This window comes from Stegostoma tigrinum, chromosome 7, assembly GCF_030684315.1.
Source record: "Stegostoma tigrinum isolate sSteTig4 chromosome 7, sSteTig4.hap1, whole genome shotgun sequence".
In the NCBI taxonomy this organism is placed as follows: domain Eukaryota; kingdom Metazoa; phylum Chordata; class Chondrichthyes; order Orectolobiformes; family Stegostomatidae; genus Stegostoma; species Stegostoma tigrinum.
This window is the reverse complement of record NC_081360.1, coordinates 102,107,565-102,120,841: the sequence shown is the minus strand read 5'-3', so window position 1 is coordinate 102,120,841 and position 13,277 is coordinate 102,107,565. Positions and strand designations below refer to the sequence as shown.

The following is a 13,277-nucleotide window of genomic DNA, read 5'->3' as shown; positions in this document are numbered from 1 at the left end:
ACTATTCCACTAGTTAGGAATTCTAGAAATAGGGTACAGTCTGAGAATTACAGTCAAGCCGTTCAGGAGAGATGTTTGGAAGCATTTCTACACATAAAACGTAAGAGGTGTTTAGCACTCTCATCCGCTCATGGCAGTGGATACTGGATCAGTTGTTAATTTGAAATCTGAGACAGATGAATTTTGTTAAGCAAAGATATTAAGGGATATGGGCCAACGGCAGATAGGTATTAGATCACATATCAGCAATGATACGATCTGGAACCAGGTTTCTAGCGAAAAGGATAAATAGGTGGCCACTCGGACTTTAAGCTAGTGAAATGGGGGGAAAGGTAGGAGGAAACAACAGGAAGTGTAATGGTAAATAGAAAAGGAAACAATAGGTTAATATTTATGCAGGAGGGTTTAACTACATTGAGGACTATGAAGGAAGTTAAGCGGAAGGAAAACTCAGGAGATATTTAAGGTTTTGGAGTAGATCTGTAGCTCAGGTTGTAGGTGTTGAGGTTTGTTGGCTCGCCAAGCTGGTTTGTTGTTCTGCAAACGTTTCGCTACCGCGCTTGGTAACATCCTCAGTGCAGCCTCTGATGAAACGACGGTGTATTTTCCTGCCTGGTTTTTAAACTCTGGGGTCCGTTGCGAAGGATTGCCTCAAGTCTGGGTTTCCTCCCTGGTGGAATGTATACAGGGTTGAGTTCAATGTGTTTATTAATAGCATGCTTCATGGATTGCCATGCTTCCAGGAATTCCCGTGATAGTAGAGTCACCAACTTTAAGGGCATTTAAATGGTCATTGGATAAACATATGGATAATAATGGAATAGTGTAGGTTAGATGGTCTTCAGATTGGTTTCACAGGTCGGCGCAACATCGAGGGCTGAAGGGCCTGTACTGCGCTGTAATGTTCTATGCTCTACGTTCTATAGCCTGTCCCAGGATCTTGGTGTTGTCCCAGTCAAAGTCGTGGTTCTCCTTACCCATGTGGATTGGGATGAGTGAGTATTGGCCGTGTCTTTTTGTAGCCAGTTGGTGTCCATGTACTCTTGTTGTTAGTTTCCTAACTACGGAGGAAACCCAGAAGTGAGACAATCCATCGTAACAGACCCCTGAGTTTACAAACCAGACGGGAAAACACACCGACGCTCCATCAGAAGCTGCACTGAGGATGTTACTGAACATAGTAACGAAACATCTGCGGAACAACAAACCAGCTCGGTGAGCCAACCAACCTAGTCAGGAGATATTATTAATGGATATGTTAGAATCCAAAAAGAAGGAATAAATACTAGCATAAAGGCACTTTACCTGAATGCTCATAGCATTCAAAACAAGGTAGATGAGTTAATGTCATAAATTATGGCAAACGAATATGATTTAGTAGCCATTACGAAGACATGGTTGCAGGATGGTCACAACTGGAAATTAAATATCCAGGGGTATCAGACTATTCAGAAGGACAGATACGAAGGTAAGTGGCGGCCGGTATTGCTGGGTTATTTAAGGACAACATCAGGGTGTTAGTGAGAGATGCTATAGGTTGTATGGAGAATGAGGTTGAAACCATTTGGTGGAAGTTAGAAATTCTAAGAAGAACAAGTCACTAATAGGCTGAGTCAACAGGTCATGTTGGGACAGGTAATACAAAGGTAAACAAAGAAATAACTAATGCCTGTCAAAATGTTACAGCAGTTATCATGGGGAATTTTAATCTACATGTCGATTGGTTGAACCAGGTCAGTCAAGGCAGCCTCGAGGAGGGGTTCATTGAATGTATCTGCGATAGCTTTTTCGAACAGCATGTAATAGAACTGACAAGAGAGGAAGCTATCCTAGATATGGTCCTGTGCAATGAGACAAGGATAATTAATGATCACATAGTTAGGAATCCTCTTGGAAGGAGTGATCGCAGTATGGTTGAATTTAGAATACAGATGAAACGTGAGAAGATAAGATCCAGTACCAGGGTCCTGTGCTTAAACAAAGAGCTCTAAAATAGGATTAGGGAGGAGTAGGCTAAAGTAGACTGGAAACAAAGACCCTGTGGAGGGATATTTGAGGAACAGTGGAGAGCTTTCAACACAATTTTTCAAAGTGATCATCAAAATTTAATACCAGTGAAAAAGAAAGACTATAGGTAAAGGGGTAATCAGCCATGGATGTCTAAAGAAATAAGGGAGGCTATCAGATTGAAAGATAAGGCATACAAAGTGATAAATACCAGTGGGAAACTAAAAAATTGCAGAAACTTTAAAGGTCAACAGAAAGCCTCAATAAAGTGATTTTTCTTTACCTATTGATCTTCATAGTGGAGATATTGAGTACAGAAGTAGGTAAGTTGCATTATGCTTTATCAAGTTTTTGAGTATTGTGCCCAGTTCAGGTCACCACACTTTTGGAAGGATGTGAGCATCCTCAAGAGGGTACAGAGCAGTTCAATGGAAATCACTCCAGGGTTGAGGAATTTTTGTTCTCCTTGGAGTAAAGGAGATTGAGGGGAGGCTTGGTATAGGTTGTCTTCTCCAGGCGACTCAGTGGGTTGATTTTTAAAAAAAGTAGACAAAGATAGGATGCATGTGGTACAGTCGTAGTAACCCTAACTCTGAGTCAGGAGACATGGATTTGAGTCCTACCTGCTTAAGAGGGTTTGTGAAACACGTTGATGAACAATATCCATAGACTAAAGACAGATGTGCTCATTAGTAACAGTACAACAATTCAGAGTCACAAATTTGAGGTTTTGAGCAAGAGGTACGCAGGTAATGGGTAAGATTTTTACGTTGTGGCATTTAGGACGATGAGAGATGATCTCATTGAAATCAGGATTATTAAGGGACTTGACAGGTTAAAGGGTCTAGGGCCAGAGGGCATTGTCTCAGAATAAAGAGGTGCCAATTTAAGACTGAGATGAGGAGGAATTTCTTCTCTCGTAGGGTTGTGAGGTTAAACCTCCTTGCTACACAGAGCTGTGGGGGCAGAGTCCTTGTGTATATTTTAGTCTGAGATAGACAGATTTTTGATTAGCCGGGGAATCAGGGGTTACAGGGAAAAGGTAGTAAAGTGGATGTGAGAAGTGCTGGATCAGACCTGTAAATACTGGCACACTGCCCCCACCACAGATCACCTGTAAATACTGACTCAGTCCCCAGGGACCTCCTATAAATACTTACACACTACCCAGGAAGCCCCTGTAAATACTGACACTCTACTAATTACAACCTCACCATCCTTTATTTTCAAAAGTGGAGACAAAAAGTTTTCCAGAACAACTCTGATTTCAAAATTGATAGTGACAAAAAGATCGCAGTAACCAGGTCTGAAGAAAAAGTGATCTAATGGATTCACTGTACAATATGAAAACGCTTGCGCTATGTCAAATGTGACCCAAGACCCTGACTCTCTTCCCCACCCCATCTGTCTCGACTCTCCTCATTTCTCTTCCTCCAAAGCTGGCCGAAATGCAGCGAACAAGGATGCTAATTTTCCAGTTTTCAGAATAGAGCTTGTTCTCCCTGCAGATTTACTGCTATGTATAAAACCTGACAAGAGTCATCTCTAGAACTGTTCTGTACAAGCATGCATGTTGTGTACAGACCGGCTTCAGCTCAGGGTTAGCAAACAGGTTAGGGAAACAGTTCAAACTCTGCCAGATGTATTCTCTCTGTGCAACATGTTGATAGTTTTTGAGAAAAGTTCCTTTTGTGTCTTTCTTGTTCAGCCAGCGACAGTCACAGGGCATGTGTCTGAAGGCTATGAATTCACCCAGTATTATGCTGTGTGTATTGGAATGCATGCTGAGCCTATTAAACGGAGTCTGGAAGTCTGGATAACCTGTAAACTGAGTCGTACACGAGCAGTGATTATATAGAAACCGCACTCACTTCTGGAGGCCCCAAATTCTTTCACTTTAGATTAGCCACACAAACAAAATACCTACAAAAAGCAGGCAAACTTCCTTCCTAAAGGACATGGGTGAACCAGTTGGATTTTTTGGAGAATCTGTCAGCTTTGTGGTCACTCACTGCAGAGACCAGCTTTTCATTTCCAGGCTATTCATTGGTCTTAAATTGAATTTAAACTCCCCAACATAATAAAGTGTGAAGCTGGATGAACACAGCAGGCCAAGCAGCATCTCAGGAGCACAAAAGCTGACGTTTCAGGCCTAGACCCTTCATCAGAGAGGGGGATGGGGTGAGGGCTCTGGAATAAATAGGGAGAGAGGGGGAGGCAGACCAAAGATGGAGAGAAAAGAAGATAGGTGGAGAGGAGAGTATAGGTGGGGAGGTAGGGAGGGGATAGGTCAGTCCAGGGAAGACAGACAGGTCAAGGAGGTGGGATGAGGTTAGTAGGTAGGAAATGGAGGTGCGGCTTGGGGTGGGAGGAAGGGATGGGTGAGAGGAAGAACAGGTGAGGGAGGCAGAGACAGGCTGGGCTGGTTTTGGGATACAGTGGGGGGATGGGAAGAGTTGGGCTGGTTGTGTGGTGCAATTCCCCCTTGTGTCTTGAGCCACTACTTGTCCCTAAATCTACATAATGAAAAGAAAAAGATAAAGGTGGTCTTTATTCCTATACTGCCCATTTATTATACCTCAGCTGGAATATTGTGTATAGATCTGGGCACCACATTACAGGAAATATGCGAACACATTGGAGAGAGTACAAAAGCAATTGACAAGAATGGTTCCAAGGATGATGATAAATTGAAGAAGTTAGGACTGTTCTCTTCACAAAGAAAGCTAAGAAGAGATTTGATAAAGTTGTTCAAAATCATGAGCTGATAAGATAGACAGGGAGAAGCTGTTCCTTTTCTACTTTATCATGTTTCAACAACAAACAAGAACGAGAGGGGCATAGATTTAAAGCGATGTGCAAACAAAGCAAGGGTGATCTGAGGGGAAAAAAAATTCACTCAGCAAGTAGCCAGATCTGGAATGCAATGCTTGGAAATGTGGTGGACAGAGCTTTAATTGAGGCACTGAAGTGCAGCATTGGGTAGTTATTTTGGAAAAAAAAGTGAAAGGGAATGAGGAAAAGGTGGGGAATTTGCAATTAGTGATAGAACGGGGTAAGGCACAGTGGGCTTCATGGCTTCTATCTGCACCTCAATTTTGTGATTTATGGTTTCTTACTGTGCATATGTTGATTGCTATCCATATTTCCAATATCCACCAGTTACTGTATTTTGCATTTGCAGTGAAATTGCAATTAAATCACAGAGGCCCTTACAGAGCTTCGAGAGAACAAAGGAAGTTCAGTGTTACTGGATTTGCCAACAAATGCTTCAGTGAAACGAAAACACGGTGATGCAGCAAATATGGGAATATGCCTTTGTTGTTCAATTGTTCTTTGATTCATTCGCAGGATGTGAGTATCACTGACTAGGCAAGTATTTATCGCCCATCCCTAATTGCCTAGAGGGCAGTTAAGAGTCAATCACATTCCTTGGGTCTAGAGTTACGGGTATTCCAGACCTGACAAGGACTGCGGACAGTGATAATGGGAACTGCAGATGCTGGAGAATCCAAGATAACAACGTGTGGAGCTGGATGAACACAGCAGGCCAAGCAGCATCTCAGGAGCACAAAAGCTGACGTTTTGGGCCTAGACCCTTCATCAGAGAGGGGGATGGGGTGAGGGTTCTGGAATAAATAGGGAGAGACGGGGAGGCGGACCGAAGATGGAGAGAAAAGAAGATAGGTGGAGAGGAGAGTACAGGTAGGGAGGGGATAGGTCAGTCCAGGGAAGAAGGACAGGTCAAGGAGGTGGGATGAGGTTAGTAGGTAGGAAATGGAGGTGCGGCTTGGGGTGGGAGAAAGGGTTGGGTGAGTGGAAGAACAGGTTAGGGAGGCAGAGACAGGCTGGGCTGGTTTTGGGATGCAGTGGGGGAAGGAGAGATTTTGAAGCTGGTGAAGTCCACATTGATACCATTGGGCTGCAGGGTTCCCAAGCAGAATATGAATTGCTGTTCCTGCAACCTTCGGGTGGCATCATTGTGGCACTGCAGGAGGCCCATGATAGACATGTCATCTAAAGAATGAGAAGGGGAGTTGAAATGGTTCGCGACTGGGAGGTGCAGTTGTTTATTGCGAACCAAGCGAAGGTATTCTGCAAAGCGGTCCCCACGCCTCCGCTTGGTTTCACCAGTGTAGGGGAAGCCACACCGGGTACAATGGATACAGTATACCACATTGGCAGATGTGCAGGTGAACCTCTGCTTAATATGGAAAATCATCTTGGGGCCTGGGATAGGGGTGAGGGAGGAGGTGTGGGGGCAAGTGTAGCATTTCCTGCAGTTGCAGGGGAAGGTGCCGGGTGTGGTGGGGTTGGAGGGCAGTGTGAAGTGAACAAGGGACTGCAGACATCCTTCTCTAAAGGATGTCAGTGACCCAGATGGGTTTTACCCCGAACGCTTCTTGGTCATTATTTAATTAGCGAGTTTTGAGAAGATTTGTAGCTCAGGTTGAGGTTCTAGATGTGAGTTTGCTCGCTGAGCTGGAAGGTTCGTTTTCAGACGTTTCGTCACCATACTAGGTAACATCATCAGTGAGCCTCCGACGAAGTGCTGGTGTTATGTCCCGCTTTCTATTTATCTGGTTAGGTTTCCTTGGGTTGGTGATGTCATTTCCTGCGTTGGTGATGTCATTTCCTGTTCTTTTTCTCAGGGGATGGTAGATTGGCTCCAAATCAATGTGTTTGTTGATGGAGTTCCGGTTGGAATGCCATGCTTCTGGGAATTCTCGTGCGTGTCTCTGTTTGGCTTGTCCTAGGATGGATGTGTTGTCCCAATCAAAGTGGTGTCCTTCCTCATCTGTATGTAAGGATACGAGTGATAGTGGGTCATGGCGTTTTGTGGCTAGTTGATGTTCATGTATCCTGGTGGCTAGCTTTCTGCCGGTTTGTCCAATGTAGTGTTTGTCACAGTTCTTGCAAGGTATTTTGTAGATGACATTCGTTTTATTTGTTGTCTGTATAGGGTCTTTTAAGTTCATTAGCTGCTGTTTTAGTGTGTTGGTGGGTTTGTGGGCTACCGTGATGCCAAGGGGTCCGAGTAGTCTGGCAGTCATTTCGAAAATGTCTTTGATGTAGGGGAGAGTGGTTATGGTTTTTGAGCCCGTTTTGTCTGTTTGTTTGGGTTTGTTGCTGAGGAATCGGCGGAAATCACCTATACAGCGTATTCAAAAAGAATGGGTACCCTATGAACACAGTCCGCCGATCTCTCAGCAACAAACCCAAACAAACAGACAAAACGGGCTCAGAAACCATAACCACTCTCCCCTACATCAAAGACATTTCCGAAATGACTGCCAGACTACTCGGACCCCTTGGCGTCAGGGTAGCCCACAAACCCACCAACACACTAAAACAGCAGCTAATGAACTTAAAAGACCCTATACAGACAACAAATAAAACGAATGTCATCTACAAAATACCTTGCAAGAACTGTGACAAACACTACATTGGACAAACCGGCAGAAAGCTAGCCACCAGGATACATGAACATCAACTAGCCACAAAACGCCATGACCCACTATCACTCGTATCCTTACATACAGATGAGGAAGGACACCACTTTGATTGGGACAACACATCCATCCTAGGACAAGCCAAACAGAGACACGCACGAGAATTCCTAGAAGCATGGCATTCTAACCGGAACTCCATCAACAAACACATTGATTTGGAGCCAATCTACAATCCCCTGAGAAAAAGAACAGGAAATGACATCACCAACCCAAGGAAACCTAACCAGATAAATAGAAAGCGGGGCATAACACCAGCGCTTCGTCGGAGGCTCACTGATGATATTACCTAGTATGGTGACGAAACGTCTGAAAACGAACCTTCCAGCTCAGCGAGCAAACTCACATCCAGAACATTATTTAATTCTTAACTCCAGATTTTCATTTATTTCAAATTCCACCATTTTTAATGGTGGGATATGAACCCAAGATCCCAGAACATTACCTGGCTCTGTGGATAGATAATCTAGCAACAATACCTCTAGGCAATCACCCTCCCCACACCTCCCACCCCACATGGCTCACACCTTACTATGGCTGACTGTAGACAGTAAAAGGCACTGGGAGACAGGGAGAGCTTGTTCTGAAAGAGTTTAGTAATCCTGTGCTGCTTAGTGTACTATAGTCAAATGAATGCAATACCGTCTGTTGTGTTATCAATATGGTCAAACATCTTCCTTTTGTTTTTGCCCTACCGTGCGTCATTCTGGAGCAGCTGTGCAGACCAGCATGCATTAGACTCTCAGGATTACAGGTTCCTCAGCTGAAGAAGATTCCACATCTACTGTCACCTCTTCTGGCAGTCCCATTGTGCAGCATATTGGTGTTGTCCCATAATTTCATAAGATACAGGAGCAGAATTGTGCTATTCATCCTATTGAGTCTGCTGCACCATTCAAATCATGGCAAGTGTGTTCCTCAACCCCACTTTCCTGCATCCTCCCCATAACCTTTGATCCCCTTACCAATCAGAAAACTTTCTATTTCTGTTTTAGATCTAGTTGATAACTTGGCCTCCACAGCCCTCTGTGGCAATAGCTTCCACAGACTCACCACTCTGTGGCTCAAGAAATTCCTCCTCATCTAAAGGACCGTTGTTTCACTCTGAAGTTGTGCACTTGGATCCTAGTCTATCCTACACAGGGAAGCATTTCCTCCACATCCACTCTATCCAGACCTCTCAGTATCTTGTAAGTTTCAATCATTTCCCCTCATCCTTCATTGAGTATAGACCCAGAATTCTCAACCACTCCTCATATGTGAGGAGGATGTTATGAGAATACAGGGTGACTTGGACAGGCTAGGTGAGTGGATGGATGCATGACAGATGCAGTTTAATGTGGATAAATGTGCGGTTATACACTTTGGCAAGAACAGGAAGGCAGATTACTATCTAAATGGAGTCAAGTTAGGTAAAGGGGAAGTACAACGAGATCTAGGTGTTCTTGTACATCACTCAATGAAAGCAAGCATGCAGGTACAGCAGGCAGTGAAGAAAGCTAATAGCATGCTGGCCTTCATAACACGAGGAATTGAGTATAGGAGCAAAGAGGTCCTTCTGCAGCTGTACAGGGCCCTGGTGAGACCGCACCTGGAGTATTGTGTGCAGCTTTGGTCTCCAAATTTGAGGAAGGACATTCTTGCTATTGAGGGAGTGCAGCGTAGGTTCACGAGGTCAGTTCCTGGAATGGCGGGACGATCATATGTTGAAAGATTGGAGCGACTGGGCTTGTATACACCTGAGTTTAGAAAGATGAGAGGGGGTCTGATTGAGGCGTATAAGATTATTAAGGGATTGGACACTCTGGAGGCAGGAAGCATGTTTCCGCTGATGGGTGAGTCCAGAGCCAGAGGACACAGTTTAAAAATAAGGGGTAGGCCATTTAGGACAGAGTTGAGGAAAAACTTCTTCACCCAGAGAGTGGTGGATATATGGAATGCTCTGCCCCAGAAGGCAGTGGAGGCGAACTCTCTGGACACTTTCAAGAAAGAGATAGATAGAGCTCTTAAAGATAGCAGAATCAAGGGTTATGGGGATAAGGCAGGAACAGGATAATGATTGTGGATGATCAGCCATGATCATAATGAATGGTGGTGCTGGCTCGAAGGGCCGAATGGCCTACTCCAGCACCTATTGTCTGTTGTCTATTGTCTATATGACAAGCCCGTCATGCGCTGGGATCGTTCTTGGAAATCTCCTATGGACACCCTCCAATACCAGTTCTTGGATACAGGGCTCAAAACTGCTCACACAATTCCAAATCGTTCTCCTTAGGCTGAGTGTCATATTCACTCATGCTGTAATTCCCTTGCCAGCCGAGGGTACAGTAGAGGAAGCCTCATTATCTGGGTGCTTGTTTGCTCACTGCTCCTTCTGCCTCTCAGCACCTTATGTAGTTCTGGCCTATTTTTGAACCTGGCATGGCAAATGCAGTTGGTCACCTTCCTTCATGTCTTCCTCCTCATGATGGGCTGAGGATGTTCTCTGCTCCAGCTGCCGGTATTACACGTGCAGAGGCTTCCTCAATGTTAGGATTGGGTACCATGTGCATCCTTTTCCTTCAGCAGAAAGAATACCAGCTTTTATCAAACTGACCCAAGATGCTCACATTACACTTGAGGAATATCTGTCAGAATTCTGAGCGGAATCACCCACTCCTCAGCAAGCCCACCTTTTGCTACTTATCAGTCTTTCATTTTCTGTATTGACTTCACCTTAACACCAAATTGACAGCCATGATCATATTGAATGGTGGAGCAGGCTCAAAGAACTGAATGGCCAACACCTGCTCCTATTTTCTATATTTCCAGGATAGCATTTTTAACTTTATCATAGGTTCAGACAGACCTGAAGGATTTAGGATTTGCCAGGGCAAATGCAGAGAGGTTGTTTCCCTTTGTTGGAGAGTCTAAGACCAGAAGGTATAATATCAGAATAAGGGGTCGTGCATTTAAGACAGTGATAAGGAAGAATTTCTTAGAACCTCGTGAATCTGTGGTATTCTCTCCCTCAGAGGGTGGTTGAGGCTGGGTCATTAAATATATTCAAGGCTGAGATAGACAGATTTTTAATTCGGAAGAGAACCAAGACCTTTGAGGGAAAGGCAGAAAAGTGGAGTTAAGGATTATCGAATCAACCCTGACTACATTGAATGGTGGAGCAGACTCGATGAGTTGACTGGATTATTTCTGCTCCTATGTCTTATGGTCATAACATCCTTTCACAGAGATATCTCAATGTTGAATGACGGTTTGCCTGTGATTTTACGCTCTAGCCAGGACTATATCTAAGATTAGTTGGTGCGGTCATGTTGAGCCAAGAACTAACCACTCTCAAGTTAGAAGACCCCAGAACGTCATTTAATTGTGAGCATCCTTCTGTTGGATTCCCTATTCTGCTGGTAGGAACACTGACAACTTTGATACAACCAGAATTGTGGCTTATTCGGATTTGACTCCTCGCAATTTCAGTGCAGTGATTAAGGAGCCATTAGGATAGATGACTAAAAGCTTGATCTAGCTTTTAACAAGCAGTTAAAAGAAGGACACAGAGGGATTTGTGGATGGAATTTGGACCTTACAGTCCATGCTGCTGAAGACACAACCAACGGTGGGGCTGCAAAGAAATTTTGGGTTGCACAATAGGGTAGAATTTAGAGGAATACAAAAATAGAATCATAAATCCCTATAGTGCAGAAAGAGGCCATTCAGCCCACTGAGTCTGCGCTGACCCTTAGAATTGCATCCCATCACCACCCCCACCTCCCCAAAATCTTACCCTGTAACCCTGCATTTACTGTGAGTAATCCACTTAGTCTGCACAACCTTGGACATTACAAGGCAATTTAGCAATACCAGTCCACCTAGCCTGTACATCTTTGGATTGTGGGAGGAATCTGGAGTAATTGGCAGAAAACCACACAGACATGGGTAGAACCTGAAAACTCCGCAGTCGCCCAAGGCTGGAATCAAACTTGACACCCTGGCACTGTGAGGCAGCTTGTGTTACATCTCAAGGTTGTAACAGGCTAGTCTTTTATTCTAGCTTTATATTGAATTCAAGTTTCACCAACTGCCATGGTGGGATTTGAACCCAGGACCCCAAAACAGCAGCAAAGGGCTCTGTATCACCAGACCAATGAACTAACACTACACCAGCATCTCCCCTTTCTGTGGTGATAAGAGGTTTTTGAGGTTCCCCATGGCAGGCTGATGGAGAAAGTGAAGTCACATGGGGTCCAGGGTGTGCTAGCTAGATGGATAAAAAACTGGCTACGCAACAGGAGACAGAGGGTAGTAGTAGAAGGGAGTTTCTCAAATTGGAGACCTGTGACCAGTGGTGTTCCACAGGGATCTGTGCTGGGACCACTATTGTTTGTGATATATGTAAATGATCTGGAGGAAGGTGTAGGTGGTCTGATCAGCAAGTTTGCAGATGACACTAAGATTGGTGGAGTAGCAAATAGTGAAGGGGACTGTCGGAGATTACAGCAGAATATAGATAGACTGGAGAGTTGGGCAGATAAATGGCAGATGGAGTTCAATCCGGGCAAATGCAAGGTGATGCATTTTGGAAGATCAAATTCAAAGGCGAACTATACAGTAAATGGAAAAGTCCTAGGGAAAATTGATGAACAGAGAGATCTGGGTGTTCAGGTCCATTGTTCCCTGAAGGTGACAACGCAGGTCATTAGGGTGGTCAAGAAGGCATATGGCATGCTTTCCTTCATTGGGCGGGGTATTGAGTACAAGAGTTGGCAGGTCATGTTGCAGTTGTATAGGGCTTTGGTTCAGCCACATTTGGAGTACTGTGTACAGTTCTGGTTCCCACATTACCAAAAGGCTGTGGATGCTTTGGAGAGGGTGCAGAGGAGGTTCACCAGGATGTTGCCTGGTATGGAGGGTGCTAGCTATGAAGAGAGGTTGAATAGATTAGGATTATTTTCATTAGAAAGATGCAGATTGAGGGGGGACCTGATTGAGGTCTATAAAATCATGAGGGGTATGGACAGGGTAGATAGCAAGAAGCTTTTTCCCAGAGTGGGGGACTCAATTACTAGGGGTCATGAGTTCAAAGTGAGAGGAGGAAAATTTAAGGGAGATATGCATGGAAAGTTCTTTACACAGAGGGTGGTGGGCACCTGGAACGCGTTGCCAGTGGAGGTGGTAGACGCAGACACGTTAGCGTCTTTTAAGATATATTTGGACAGGTACATGGATGGGCAGGGAGCAAATGGACACAGACGGTTAGAAAATAGATGACAGGTTAGACAGAGGATCTCAATCGCTGCAGTCCTGGAGAGCCGAATGGCCTGTTCCTGTGCTGTAATTTTCTTTGTTCTTTGTTTTGTTTTTTTTAAACAGGATTGAGCATTTGTTAAAAATGAGGTGGGAGACACTTCTGTCAACAATGGTCATTTCACCAACAATAGTCACAGGGACTCCTTAACTCCAGCATGGCCACAGTTTTGAGGATCTCTGCTAAATTCAGGACTGCGTATCATTTCAATACAGTTGCAGACTTGGGAATATGGAGCCATCAAGTTCCTGTCACAAACCCATCCCTCAATGCTTTTGCCACCTTTGATGAAAGTATTCATTTCTAAGATGACCACTGCATGAACAGCAAGCTCATACTTAAAAACAATGAGGTGAATGATTAATTCATTATCATCAATTAGTTACTCAGGTCATCAATATCAAGGAGATTAAAGTCCAGAAGAATGAGAGGTCATCTTATTCCAATGTAAACAAAGGACT

The 13,277-nt window shown here is 44.3% G+C and overlaps 1 protein-coding gene across 2 annotated transcripts in view; it reads right to left on the bottom strand.

The window, feature by feature from the left end:
• LOC125454153 (gap junction gamma-1 protein-like) overlaps positions 1-13,277 on the bottom strand; it is a 61,321-nt gene that overhangs the window by 39,102 nt on the left and 8,942 nt on the right. The window contains exon 2 of one of the 2 annotated variants that reach the window (XM_059647567.1): positions 9,960-10,076. The exons of the other annotated variant lie outside the window; for it this stretch is intronic. The gene's annotated coding sequence lies outside the window, so the exon portion shown is untranslated. The remainder of the gene's footprint in view (positions 1-9,959; positions 10,077-13,277) is intronic. 2 annotated transcript variants of the gene reach the window in all.